Here is a 15,137-nt window from a genome sequence, read left to right on the forward strand (position 1 = left end):
GAACAGTCAACTCAAACATATAATAGTTACCATTCAAGCTTTGTTTAGAAAATAAGGGTAACAATGCCTCTTCAGGTAGGGCAGCATCATTAAAGAATACCAGCAGTTTACTGGGGACACACCCAGTACACACAATACAAATGCAATTATATCAATTTAATTCTCTACACAAATCCTCAAGATTTGCGGTGAACTAACCATAATAATACTCTCCAGCTATTTTAACATAATTCTTAAAGCACTTCAGTAACGTGTTCCTCTTTGATGATCTACTCTGACTGCCCTACCCATTAGCACATACTTCTTCCAAGATGGGTACGCAGTGGTCTGTATTTATATTTTACAAATTGAAGTGCACTGTGACAGCTGAAACTTGGTGGGAAATGAGAGTTTCTCCCTCTCACAGGCCAGATGCTGTTGATCCCCAGAATCTTGCTTGTGTTCCAGCTGTAAGCGAGATCAGACCCCAGTGGGAGCTGGCAGCAACTGCTTCTTACAGATGCCTCTTCTCAAGACGCCACAGCCTCCGGCTATCAGATCTTGGCCCTTTGCCGGCCCTGCTCTGTGCCACTCATAAGGCGCCTGCTTACACATCATTGTTCGAACCTGTGTGGTGGGTTGTTAATCCCTGCTTTAGTGCTTCTCAGTGTAAATCGTATTTTAAACTTCACTTCCTTGTGAAAAAGCAAATATGATTAAGAGTCTAAAGATAAGCACAAATCTCTGGTGCTCTCTATTACTCTAGGATTTAGCGACCCAGATTGATCAAGCCATCACAGCTCCATCTCACACACACACCCCTCCTTTTTCAATATAATACCTTTAAATTTGGTGAAGAACCATCCAGAATAAAACACTTCATTGTCTTCCTATTCCTCACCTGTCCCAGTATACACAGTGTGTGTTTTCTTGAGGTACCTGTAGCTCTACCAGCAGCACACGACTGATTTCTGGGACAATCTGACAAATGGAAATTTTCACTTAACAGATGATTGATAAAGCACAAGCTCCCAACAGCTAAGCCACCTCTCGTTATTTGATTCCCACTTCTGGCAGTAACAGACAGTTTGTCACAGAACAAAATATCCATGCCTTGACTTCTGCAACGCCTGAAGTTCTGCCTAATCCAGAAATAGGCAGTACCTCGAACTGCAATATTCTTACCAACTGAAGTCCTTATTTACAGCTTTAGTATTATTATTTTGCACTTCGACTTTGATTACATAAGGAGTAGCTCGGTGTACTACCCAGTCCATGAACTGATTAGCTTAATTAATACATTGATTTGGAGTATTCCTATCTATTTCACATGCACACACACAGCACTGCATGCAGAACACTTACACATTTTATCTTCAACCTTGATGCTATTTCAAAATTGCCTTAAGGGTGTAGATGTTACTTTTCATTTTAAATACTGAGTGTCCAAAGCTGGCAGCCAAATTCACAAATTCCAGCTTTAAGACCCAATTTGCTATAAGTAGAAAGTAAAAGGGTCTGCACAAAGTCTTTCTTTAACCATTTTATAGTCCAATTGTCTCCACTGACTTAAAAAGAAAAAGAAGTGGGGTGGGAGAGGCTGTATCATCTACAGTTGACAGAAGTACTAAAATCTACTTTCAGCAACGTGAAAGGGTGCCAGAGCATTGAAAGCATCTGTCCTCACGGTATGATTACAAGGCATTCAGGTAGTTCAGCAGCCACTGACACCAACTTGGAATACCTGAAGGTATTCTGAACCTGCAGAAAGTGATCTGTGACTCCACGAAAGGAGGCCTAAATAATTTGGGTAATAAGAATTGCAAAAATCTCTGGATTCAGTTTTAAAAACTATATTTTTAGAAGTTAGGTACTCAGCTTTAGCTTAGTGACAGTATTCGTGAAGGAAATCCCTAGTGGGGCAGATACCAGAGAATGTTTGGAGAAAGCTCTCAAGTACTTAAAATCTACCGTGCTGTCTCTAAGGAATCTGCTTAAAGAATCAGACATATCTAAAGAAATGGACCCAATTTTGTAGCCACAAAACCTGGTTGTCTATTGGCAATTCTAAGATATATCTCATTCATCATCCTAATTTTCCTAGTACATACAAGAAGAAGTCATCCAGACAAAACTAGAATGAATCCAGCAATTTATGTTTATTTATTTATTTATTTTATTTTTAAATTGTTTTTATTTATTTCTTAGACCTTCAGGAATGTGGTTAGTCCACAAACTGATGTGCAGAAGTGGTGAAAATGAGAATTATTACTGATCCAAAAGGGCAGTATAACTTTGGTCCAGAATAAGACTTATCTCACACCAAGTACAAAAATCAGTCTTTTTTCCTAACTAGGAAAGATGGAAATTGTTACAAAACGGAAATGAAATTTAATGTACTTCTTCCTTACACTTTGGAGTATTCACAGTGTCAAGCCAAGGGCTGTTATCATACTGCTTCTTATGTAGAGTATAATAAATGAGAAAGCTTGAGAATGATGACTTGGTAGGCCGAAAATATTTGAAAAGGGCTTAATCTTTTTTATTTTACTTTTATTCTCCCGCTCCCTCCTCCCATTTTTTGCCTTAATTTGCACTTACTTTCAGAGAGCATAGTATATCACAATCTTTAAAAAAAGCATTTACTATATTGTTGTACCATATAGTGGATTCATGATGTGAAATACAAGTAAACACTTCACACTAAAGCTGACTCCAATGGCTTAGACGTACCGAGCACAGCATTTTAGTTTTACAGACTGATACAAATATAGATATACACTAGATGTGTTTCTAAAAGGTTCTGTTTGCAGCTTTCTTTTAATGGCTATCAGGTTTCTCATCCTTTACATTTTTCATTACCAACACTTCAACTAACCAAGGCCTGTTATGTTGTGCCAAGTAGAGTTATCCAGATGAGTATGGAAGCAAAACAGCAGCCTTACCATGAGACTATAACAGAAGTTGCAATCATAAGGAATTAATAACTCTTTAAATTGCTGAGAATTATGGCTTCTAACTTAGCTTTGTTAAGACAGATATTTACAAAATACATAGGCAATTGTTACGATTTCCTAAGATACCTTTTTGAAAATATCAGGACTTATTCTTTATAAATTGATGAAAATATTTCAAGATTCCTTCAAAACTGTCAGAGCCATAAAGCAAAGTGGCACACAAACCGATCGCTGGACAGAATCTTCCATCTTCAGGTTACAGAACAAGTTTTGTTCAGGTTGCTAGCACCAAGTTTGACTCCATTAAAATTTGCAAAATGCACTTAAAACCCCAGACTTTACATACTCATAACTCTTCTCGCTGGCTCTATTTCCTGTTGATGAATAATACATAGCAAAGGTAAGGTAAAGGCCTGCGCTAGGAATGAAATAGTCGGGATTTCCTAGAACTGTATAAACAATTATCAAGATGGATGTCTCTATGACAATATTTTAAAAAGGTCACTTCAGCAAGGTTTCAATGGAAACAAACTGAAGAACAAATACTATTCTGAAGCCATGTTGACAACTTTGACGAATAGTGTTGTGCAGAACAGGTACAGTCTAAAGCCAAATACGTCAATGGCATTAAAGAGGTGAAGAAATAGTGCATTTCAAGAGGCAAAGAGCAAAATAAATTTAGAAAGAATCTGTATTTAGAAATGTCACGTTGAGAGCTTGAAACAAATAAATGATAACTTAAAGCTGATAGTGTCGTTTTAAGAAGTACCATATCTTGTGGTAAGGTTAGATGATTCTTAGAATGCAATCCATAATGTTCAGTAAGAGCCTTATGCAAAAAAAGGCAATAAACCCTTGTTGAAGTTTCCTAAGATATATCCTTAAGATATATAGCAACTCTGAACTTGTCTAGATGATAACTCATCATATTGACTCAATTTCTAAATATATCATCAAAAAAATTGTCTAAAAGGGTACAGAAATTTTATCATTACAATAAGTCTTGATTGTGGCAGTCTAGTCTCTTAGCAAAGTATCTTTGGGAAAAAAAGTCAAAAGACATTATCATTCCCACATTATAACAACAGAAACATCAACATTTTCAGAGAAAAACACAGTAGGCAATTAGATGTAGTGCAATGCTGTTTGAACAGGTACTTTGACGGACTCACTTTGCTCACTAACCAGGTCATATAAGGTATTATCAATCCCTTGAAAGCAAATTAGCTATATAAATGAGAGAGAATCAAGCTCTGTAACCGTATTAATGTTTTTCTGAATTTATAACCGCACAAAGAAATCTACACAATTCTTGGCTCTTATTTTGAATGTTCTGAAAAAATGATGATGATTTCTGGCTAGTGTTACTGGATAGCAGAAACTCTTAAAAGAAGTTGTGACATTGTGGTATCAAGTCAAGGGTCCAGACAATGCTTTATAATGAATCAATAGCAATCACAACAGAAAGCAGAAATTAAATAATTGTAATATTTGCCTCTTGACAATGTCAAAAAGATAGCTATGGAAAATGAAAATTTTGCATCCAAAAAGAATCAATATAAGGTTAAAAAAACTGAAGCATAACTCAGCATCTCTACTTAGTTAATACTTTTGAAGAGACTTCCTGTGTAACCTTGGTTAGATGATTTTATCTTTTGCCATTTCATTTCTCTATGTCAGTTTTGCACAGAAACTGTCTTCTTGGAGTGTGCCAGAAGTTTTCTTAAACCGGTTAGAAACATTAAGCCACATCTCCAATTGAAATTAATAGGAAATTTCTTAGAATATGTTTACAAAAACAAGAGTACACAAGCCCAAATTTTTCTGTGTTTCAGACAAATGGACAGCCAAACTGGTGTGACTACCTGGCTTGCATCCAACCAGTTCAGAGATCAGACCAAAGCGATGCATTTCTAGCCACTCACATAGTTCTGAAAATCTCTGTATGCACTACTGTTACAGAGGGGCTCTGCTATTAGTTCTGATTTCCAGGTACCTCTGTAAGAAAAAATACTCACATGAATAAATATAAATAAATATCCTTTGTTCTATCTCACTTATATCACAGTTTTATAAGTATTTTCCAGAATGATAGGTTTTATAATTAAATTTTATTCTCACTGAAACTAGGGTCTCTATACTATGATGAAAATATATATGATAAAGTCATCTTGATGGATCACATGACAGTAATCTGAATCTAAAGTGTATGAACAGAAGCAACACAGGAAGTCTAGGATGAGGATACTGGGGATGAACAGGTGCAAAAAAAGTGTTTTACTGAAGTTAAAAATAAGGAAAAAATAAGCAAACCTAATATTTCTAAAACCTAAGCAAACTAAACTAAGAAAACAAGTATTTCTAAAATAAGCAAACCTAATAAATCTAATATTTTTTTCTTGAAGTTTATTCGTCAAATGTTGGCCTTTCAAATACTACACAGGAATGATGGAATGACGGAATGACTAGGATTTTTTTTTAATTTTTTTTTTTTTTAAGGTTGGGAAAGGACCTTCCACAACCTACCACCACTGACACTTGGAAGTTTCTAAAACCTGCAAGGAATTTACGACCTTGTCCCATGACCTAAGACTTCTGCAATGACTTGATCTTGTAGTCATTGCATCTGTAGTAGTTATCACTAGCTTCCTTGGCCACTTGGCAATTCAGCATGCGTGTGTCCATCCCTGTGGGCCTGTGCATGAGGGGTGCTTTTGTCAAAGGAGAATTAGCACACCGGTGTTACTTTCAAATAGGCTTTCAGGCAAATGTCTACCAAGTTCCTAGTAGGTTATCACAACTGAAATGGCTACTTGCTATCCCTGTACTTAAACACACTCGAAATCCAAATATTTGTGACTTGGTGCTCAGGAGGAACACCTTCTACAGAATCACTGAGAAGTGAGATGCAGTGGAAGTATCAGGTTCTTCCCAAGCCTTTGGGCAGATTGGATCTGAAAGTAAGCAAACAACTGATTCTCAAAGCTCTTGTGATTAGGAGAGGTTCTGAGCAAAGCTTAAAACATGAAAGTAAAGGCAAAATATAAAATAAAATAAAATGGAAATGATGAAACAAGATAAATATATATAAAGTAGCTGCTACCATTTAAAATGGGAGAGACTGTCAATAAACCAAAACACAACAGTGGAAAAAGGAAAAAGAAGTGACAGAATAAAAGCACTTATGGGTGCTTAAATATATCACTACCTCTCTTCCTACACAAACAACCATTTCACTGGGGCCTGCCCTGCAAGTCTTGGTAATACTTACTCCCAAAATATGGATAAGTAGAGCAGCAAAGCCAGTAAGAAGCAGAATAGGTCACATGCTATAAGGGGACTGTAACGATGCTTCAGTTATCAATAATTTATGTGAGCATTCAGTTTTTAACATTTCATGAGGATTCATTGTCACATCATCCAACACGGATGGGAGATGCAAGGCAGGAAGATAAAAGCAAAAAGAAGTCGTGGGGGAGGAAAAGGGACAGAAAACAACAATCCTTTTTATGGTCCCGTGCTTATTTAGATGCTGAAGAGTAAAACTGAAATTGGTTGACTTTATGGATCACTTAGCTGAACTTGTAACTAAGAGAGAGACCACTTTAGGAAGACAGTCCTGTGAAATTTCTGGAAACTACTGCTTGAGTTATACAGATTCCAGATTATACAAACCACTATTTTCATAGATCACACAGCCACTTTTTTAAAATGATACCATTCCAGCTTACATTTTTTTTAAATACATTTTTATGTGTACATTTTTACTTTATCTTTTTTATATATATATATATACACATAAATAAGCAGATACACTGACATGTACATCTTTGTTAAAAAGGACAGCACAAGCACGTATATGTACTGTGCCTAAGTACAAGCCTGGCTGTTTTGTTCTGAATGAAATTGGACTCTGCATGTAACTGTGCACACTGCCAAGTACAGCAGGGTATCACAGGCAGCTCCGTGTTCCCTTGCCTCAGGAGGATCGATTCTTTCTTATGTTTCTCCAGGCAATTTCCTTGCAAACAGCCTGTTCTTTCAAGAGTATTTGAGAACTTGAGCAGGGGGACTTCTGATACTGCAGAAGAGAGTGGTAACTAAGATTCATTAAGGATGGCTGCACAGCTTGTGAAGGCCACAAACACGTTATCTCATTTTTATCTCATTTATTGTGAGGTAGAAGAACCAAGCAGTATCCACTAGATCAGAATTCATACAAACTGGACTCTGTGCATGCCAAATAAATATGCCATCATGGATTAATCATTTTTTTCCTTACAAAAATCACTCTCTCACAAATACTGTACCCTGTGTCTACCACAGAATGGCAGGCTACTGAATGCTGGTGGGCTGCTACAACATAAACTTTGAAATTCTACGTTGGCATTTTAAAATCATTGTTTATTCAATGATCTGAAAGCTCTTTACCAAGTACGACTACTTTAATGATCTCTTCTTACCTCCACAGTACAGAAAGGTAAATGTTATGTTCGGTGTCAGAGTCAATTTCCTTCATTTAATTCTTTAGTAACACCATACAAAGATCAGTACTCACAGAACAGTAAAAAAGCTACTGCTGTTGATATTCCAGGAAGATACCTGGAAATTCATTTTTTTTCTTTTTGTTTATTTCTATCTGCATACTTCTATAATGTATCTATTTTGGACATCCCATTTGAGAAACCTGAGATAACTACGTTCATTAAGAAAATGAAAATAATCTTTCCACTTTTTATAGAATAATAATAAAGCTTAAATTATATGGATGAATGTTTCTGGTTTCTTCCCAGTGTACTCTATTAATAGATCATTTGTATTGTGTCATACAATATATTTATTTCTACTAATTTTTTCCTTTCTGGCATTAAACAGCGTTAAATAAAAAAAATAATTGAAAGAAAAGGATCAGAACATAGAAGATCATGTTCATGATGTATATTCTTGTCACTGACATGAATTAATGCTGCTGCTCATAAGCTGATTTAAGATATTTTGATTTTCAAAAAAAAAAAAGCACAGAAAGGACTCACTTTAATAACAAGCTGGAGAGTACTTAGTAACTTTCCTTGCAAATAAGTTTGTTAAAACATACAGCTACACTAATATGTCGTACAACTAAAAAAGAATAGCAATGAATCAATAGTTTCTTGTTCTTATAACTTGGATAAAAATTGTGCGTTGCAGAATTACAGTTTGGAGTGGGTAGGTATGCACATTAAACACACCAGTACTTAGCAGCTATTTGTTTATTCTTTTGTTCCTGAAACTTCATAGGAAATTACTACTTGTCTTTGGTAACTGGTAATTACGAGAAAAAAAAAAAAAAAAACAGAAGAAAAAAGTAAATTTTACATTACTGAAATGGAAGTAGGCATTTAACAAAACAAATAGAACAGATACAGCTTACAAGTTACTAAGGAAGTTCAGTTTATTTAAGCAGAAAAATATCGTGTCATAGAGATGACAATGAATGTTTCAGGCAGCTTGTAATTTATGTTACAACCATTTTAAACAGCAAGAGTATGTAATAGGTGATGGTCAGGTAAATACAGGGACTGCGAAGCCACTACAAAGTCTTTCACAGCAACACGAAGCCATAGCTCCTGAGGTTAAAAACCATTGCAGCTTTAGATTTTAAGTACTGGGTCAAGAAACATTTTACTTGTGGAAATCTAAAGCCGCAAAACCTTGGTATGCTGCATTTGCCTGGTGCCATTTTCACAGGCACTAACAGCATGTTAGGCTCTACCGTCTTCAACTCTGCCAAAATCGATATATCAGACTTCAAGTAGGTTTAAATATTTATATCTAGATCTGCTATTTTCAGCCTCTGTACAGATTTAACTACATTTAGTTTTTACTCCAGTAGTTTCTGTGCACACTCAAAACTCAAGTATGCCAGCTGTTTCAATGCCACAGCGGATTATTATTACTTATTTAGTTCTATAGATCCATTCCTCATGCATGCAAATGCCTGACAAGAAAGTAGAGCAAAGCCACCTTCCAGAGGGGGTAACACCTCTTTTTGATGAGGCTCGTAGTGAGAGACTTGCCAGCTCCACGTTCCAGATAGCACTCTGTGACTGACTCATTCCACAAACTTCTGTCGGCGTTCTCAGCAGCGAGCTCATACATTAAAAATGTTCAGATTTTCACAGGCAAAACTTACGTAGCCACGTTTTTAAATTTTGGCCTTCCTTCTATCTGATGTTCGCAAAAGGAATCAAAATATTTAAGGGAACTACACTGTAAAATGTCAGTTGTTATATAAATATAAAAATACAGAATTTAGGAAAAGAACAAGCAAGCAAGACTGAAATTTTGATTTTACACACTAATTTCCTACTAGATCTTCTTCCAATGTGATTTGACCACATAAATGCCACCTTTCGTATTAAAACCCTATTTACTGATATATAGAGGTTATTGATACAACACTGATAAGGGAAATGCACAGTTTAATCAAAGTTTAAGTTTAAGTATAGACACGAACTTCTTCCTACAAAATACCAAACTTTTGATAAATGCTTAAGCTGAAAAAATGAACTCAAAAGAAACAGAATTTTAAGAAATATCAGGATAATATAACAAAATGGAAAAAAAAAAAAAGAATAAAAGAAGGCAAGCAGAGATACTGAACTTACAATTGCTGTGGCACTTGAGTTGACTTTTCACAGAACCCCTGTGAACCCGTGCCCTATCACGGGGCACTACAGGCACCAGGAACCTGGGCACCCTCAAGTTAGAATCAAAGCTTGAATTCTCTATCCGAAAAGGACACCTTGACCAGCCTGGTCCAGAGTCTTATTTTTTGTCACGCAGCCCTAACTTCCTCTTTCTTTACAAGCGAGTGTATTCCTTGCATACTGTTACTTCTGTCATTAACATCCAACCATCACCTAGGTAAAAACATTGGCAGCACATTGGGAATGACATTATACAATCATATATTAAATACAGAATAGTTGTACCAGACCAGTCAATCTAAAAGACTATCCCCTGCTTTTAGGGCTTTCTCCAAATCGGTGAACTGGAACCGCAGCAAGAATTCAGAAAGAAATGTTGGCCCCTAGCAATGCATTTCTGATCAACACAGCGCTGATCATAGCATGACACAATTTAGCTGCAGAAGGATATTGTTTTTTCAGATATGAATTTCAACTCACAAGATCAACGCTTTATTAGAACAGAAGGAAGTAGCTTGGCAAGATTTTGCTTTACTAAGCAATCATATAAATCAGATCTGTTTGAGAAAACAGATTAGATGAGCAGTAAAGTAATGTATTGATAGAAAAGGAATGAGAATTTGCTGTTAAACAAGAATTCTCTCTCTGACAAAAACAGCCTAGGCACAACAGACATCCGACATGCCATCACTGTTGTGAGGTTGGACTGTCACTTTTTCTGAAGTGTAACAAGGCAATGAGGGCCTGTTAAAAACGCCAAAAGCAACTATGTGTGAATAGACTTGAAGCTACATTTTGCTTATTGGACATAGTCAGTTTGGTGCTCTCAGATACAGTGGATACAGGTTGCATCTATATTGGTGTTTTAGTTCAGGTTAGGATCTTTTGAAGCAAATAATTGTAGGATGTGGAACAGCCCCCATGGGATCAGATCAGAGGTAGTGTGACCCCCTGAAATACATACCCTGTGCACACCAGCATCACAGTGCCAGCTCTACACCTTGGTAGTTTGTGATGTAGGCAGGCACAACAAATCAGTCTAACAGATGAAGATAAACAGGAAGGAGATATATGGAAAAAGAGCATTTTAGAGTTTTGCTAACATCGATTCTGCAACTGATAACAAATAGAGGACAGCTGCAACCATGCAGATATTAAAATCAAGAACAATTCTTTCGTGAAGAATTACAGACTTAGAACCATTCCTATTCATAATCATTTCTTTCTTATCCACTTACTGTCAATTCTAAGTCATATTTTAACATGGCAGAAATAAACTGCCTGCATGATGATTGTTCTTTTATGTCCAGTTAGGCTGTGGAAGTCTGCAAGACAAGCATTCTAGGACACAGATCTGATCTCTGTTAACCACATTAACTCCAAAAATATGGGTTCTGTTTATTTTAAAATCATTAAAAAAATCAACAACAACAAAAAAGGAGAATCATGCTCCAAACAGAAGACTACAAAATTCTTCATAATATCAACTTTTGAGACACTATTACATCCAGAGACAATAATAATTCCATCACCCTTTGCATTATGCAAAAACTCTCAAACAACCTGTAGGACTGGGCACCAGGTAGATATCACATTGCCTTTCAATTTCAGCTCTATCATCAACATACCGCTAGCTGCAAAAGAACCACAAATATCTTTTATCCAAAATATTTGCTGTTATTTTAGTGTCATATCTCAGAAGACAGAATGCTTCTTCCACCTGAGGCAAAGCCGCACATGTGCTGTTTGGGAACCACAAAAGCAGAGCAGCTGCAGCAGACAAACACCATCTCCAGTGCCAGTACGTCGGAAATATCATGCCAATTTTTGGTCCAGTAGTGGCTGAAACACTGGCGCTAGAACAGCTCACTGCAACATACACTTTCTTGCCTTATGAAGTCTAAACATGGACATCAGTTACTTACTAAAGTATCTCATACTCATATCCAGTTATGAATGTCTGAAACAAAACTGTAGGCTAGGATTAGCCTTTTTTTTTCCCTCTCATCATTAAATTTCTATTGCCACCTAATCCAAAGAAGAACGGGTATGCTTTCTTCAGATTGAGTATGAATACAAGCCATGTAGCTAATGACACAGCGCATTCCTCCTAGAAGAGTTGGTTATGTGCCTTTTCAGAGCATCAGATTAAATTCTTTATGCTTAGTCTCAGTATATTTGAGAAGCAGACCTTTCACATACCCCACAGGTATTTATACTTAACAGCTAGAGAAACAATGTGAGAGATGCAAACTTGCAACACTGGCAGCATAGCAGGACCAGGACTGGAGCTCTGGTAGGATCTCAATGAAGCATGTAGTAACATGAAGCTCTTACACAGACAACAGTAGTTCTTTGTTACCCAAGCGAGCACAAGAATGGCACAGTCTGTGGACACAAAGTGTCAGTGTCCTCCCTCCCTTTAATGCAAAGGAATAAAATTATCTAAACAAGATACTTCCAAGTTAATTTTGCAAGTAATGAGTAGTTCATACTACTAAAATCATTTGTTGACCATGTTCTAATCACTAGCATTTGTGATCTAGCAGGACAAGAATGCTGTCTGTGGAGAAATGCTACAAGCGTTTAAAGGAAGGGCAACCAAGTAGCGTTTGAAAATGTGTTTGCATCACTCAGCAGACACGTCTTCAGTCACAAGTGGCTTGTTCTGAAGTCTACGTAAGCTGTTCTGTGGGTCGTGGTGCCACCTAGGGGAAAGCTGGAGAAGACCAAGAAGCATGGGCACAGAGTAGACAGCAGCATTAAGTTAACAAAGCTCTTAAAATTTGGCCCAGCTCAACTAACTATAAGAAATGAAGCATGCATGTTAAACAAAACCTATACGTCACCAAGAAAAAAAAAGTATTCCTGCATTTCTATTACCAGATCAAAAACTCTTTAGTCACATAAAACAAAGTACTTGTGGGGAAAAATATTTTGACCAATTAACTCTGAGCCAAAAGGCTTTATGCAGATAAAACACTTGACACCCAGCAGCCAACATTAATAGCACATCATCAGCATATGCTGCACATTACGTGCTAATGCTAATTTGTGAAAATTGTGACCCCATGCCATATGTGATCAGGATCAAACATGTTCTGCTAGAAGATCCTGTGATGTATATCTCCAGTATTAATACTAGAACCAGTGCCCAAAAGACCTTTATGTCACTATGGCTCTGAACACCACGCAATCTTGATATAACAGACCTTAAGCAGATTCTTAATTCTGCAGTTGAAAGAGCAAAATGGTAGGTGGAGCATGCAGAATGTTGGAAATGAGTCTAAAACTATTGCTCCAAGTACCTTCTTCCTGACAGCAAAGCCACAGTAAGAGATTCATGCCCCAGTGTCCCCTCCATACACATTTTTTCACCCAACTTTTAGGGACATTTGTAAGCAGGATCAGTGAAACAAACAATCAATGTTAAAAATATCCTTTGTGGGTAAAAAAAACCCCAACATATATATATATATATATATATATATATATATTTAAAACACATGGAATCAAGTCTTTTTGCCATAGTTTCATATATACTTTGAGCTAGCAGGAAATGACAGTGAGACTGAAAGCCAAAGTAAAATTAAGGGAAGAGGGGTAAACGTAGAAGGCTGGTAGAACACCTTCAGATGGAACTGCTACCAAAAGAATACCAAATCACACTTCACACTGATGTCCTAAAAGGCAGAAAATTGTAATAGATGTTCATATGTCAGCATGTCCTACCTTCTTGTGAATGACTATTACTAAATAGTGACCACTCAGTACAAATAACTGTACTGCACTGTATTGTATTTCATGGTTTGTCAACACCTGAAATTTCAGTTCTGTCCTCCAATAGCCTGGAACACACTGCACTGCATCTTTACAGTTCATTTCAGAAGTGGGTAACTGATCGCCAAGTATCTTGACCTGATTTTGACCTAAGATATCCCAGCACATATTGCTGTGTACTGAATCATGTAAAATCAGCTACTAAGCAAATTTGACAGGAAGCGCAGCAATGCTTGCCTATCTAGATGAGATCAGACCTGAGTCCTTATAAATGATGTACTAGACATTGTTTTAGCTCCCCAGAAAGCAGTAACACTTTCTGCAAAGAGAATTTTGCAGTCTTTATTCTACCATAAAATTAAAATAAGGGATACCCTAAGGAAAGCAAATTTAGGGACACATGAATGAAGTATACTTTACAGAAATGTAGAACCAAACCTGTAGAATTTCCTGTTGTTGAGTTTATCATATCAAATACTATGCCAAAATTAGATAATTCAGGATTGGTGTTAGCGTGTGAAAAAGCCACATTAGCCAAAACTATGCGAATAAACTAGATAAACTCAGAAACCAATTATGTCATGGAAAAATACCAAAAGCAAATACAAGAAAAAGCACGAAAGCTCATTACATACTTGCAACTCTAAACAGATTCAACAAGTTCCTCAACTAACCATGCACATCTAGTGAGATGGAAATAGCTCAAAGCTAAAAGACATTTAAAATAATAATCCTGTAAAAACTACAATGACCTTAAATTCATGTCATCTATTACTTTCTTTTGTCATTATAGCATTAGATAAAAGACTAGAATGACTCCATCTGGAACATTTTGAACACGGTGTTAGAAATATCCAGAAAAAAAAAAAGGATTATGAGAACAGTAGGAACTTCATAAAATGGTAATAAGAAAAATGAGGTCTCAACAGTTAAACTCTATCGGCCATAAAACGGTTCAGAATACAAAGCAATCACTGAAGGTCTATTTGAACTGTTCACCAAAACCAGCCATCATAAAAACTACCTGATGGGCTTATAATCAGAAGAGAATCATCTAACCTTGCTTTCCAGCGCACTTAAAGAATAATACAGTAACAGGAAAAACTTTACTGGAAATATCTGTTATTCATATAGTGACAGACATGGACAAAAACATCCTTTTAATCTTACTTTTTGCTGTATGAAGTTCCTCTGCCTCTCTTAAGTAAAGGAACAGCCCATCTTGCTTTCAGTGGAATTCTAGCAGATTTCTCTTCTCTTCCTTTGAGGTTCTGCAATTCATAAAATTATTTTGAGATTTCTCACAGTTTAAGATATACTTTAATAAAGCTCTGAAAGTCACTGAAATGTGAATTCAACATCAGGATGTGAGCTTGGTGATAATTCTCTTTCCCCTTTGTAAATCTTACCAATTTTTCCCCTTCCATCTCTCCCAGATTTCCTGCTTTGTTTTCCTGCTTTTTACTTCTACTGCAAATTCACTCCCTTTTGCGAATATTCTCTCCTCCCTTCTTTCTTTTTCAAAGATGCTACGTGCATGGAAGAACTCCCCAAATACTTCTCATATTTATAACCCTGAAATGCTGGATACAGCTCCAGCTACATACAGATACAAGTTCATTTTGTATCTTCTGTATGTGCAGAAATTCAGACAGGCTCTCAACTGATTAATTTGCTGCACTTTTCACAGCCCATCTGCATTTAGCATTAGCAGGTGTCTTATGAAGGTCAC

At 36.6% G+C, this 15,137-nt stretch overlaps 1 protein-coding gene across 1 annotated transcript in view; it reads right to left on the reverse strand.

Moving 5' to 3' along the window:
- Positions 1–15,137, reverse strand: part of MAMLD1 (mastermind like domain containing 1) — a 256,950-nt gene that overhangs the window by 241,028 nt on the left and 785 nt on the right. Inside the window, exon 2 of the mRNA XM_067004997.1 lies at positions 14,576–14,676. The gene's annotated coding sequence lies outside the window, so the exon portion shown is untranslated. The remainder of the gene's footprint in view (positions 1–14,575; positions 14,677–15,137) is intronic.

Source organism: Anser cygnoides, chromosome 13 (assembly GCF_040182565.1).
Source record: "Anser cygnoides isolate HZ-2024a breed goose chromosome 13, Taihu_goose_T2T_genome, whole genome shotgun sequence".
Classification (NCBI taxonomy): Eukaryota; Metazoa; Chordata; class Aves; order Anseriformes; family Anatidae; genus Anser; species Anser cygnoides.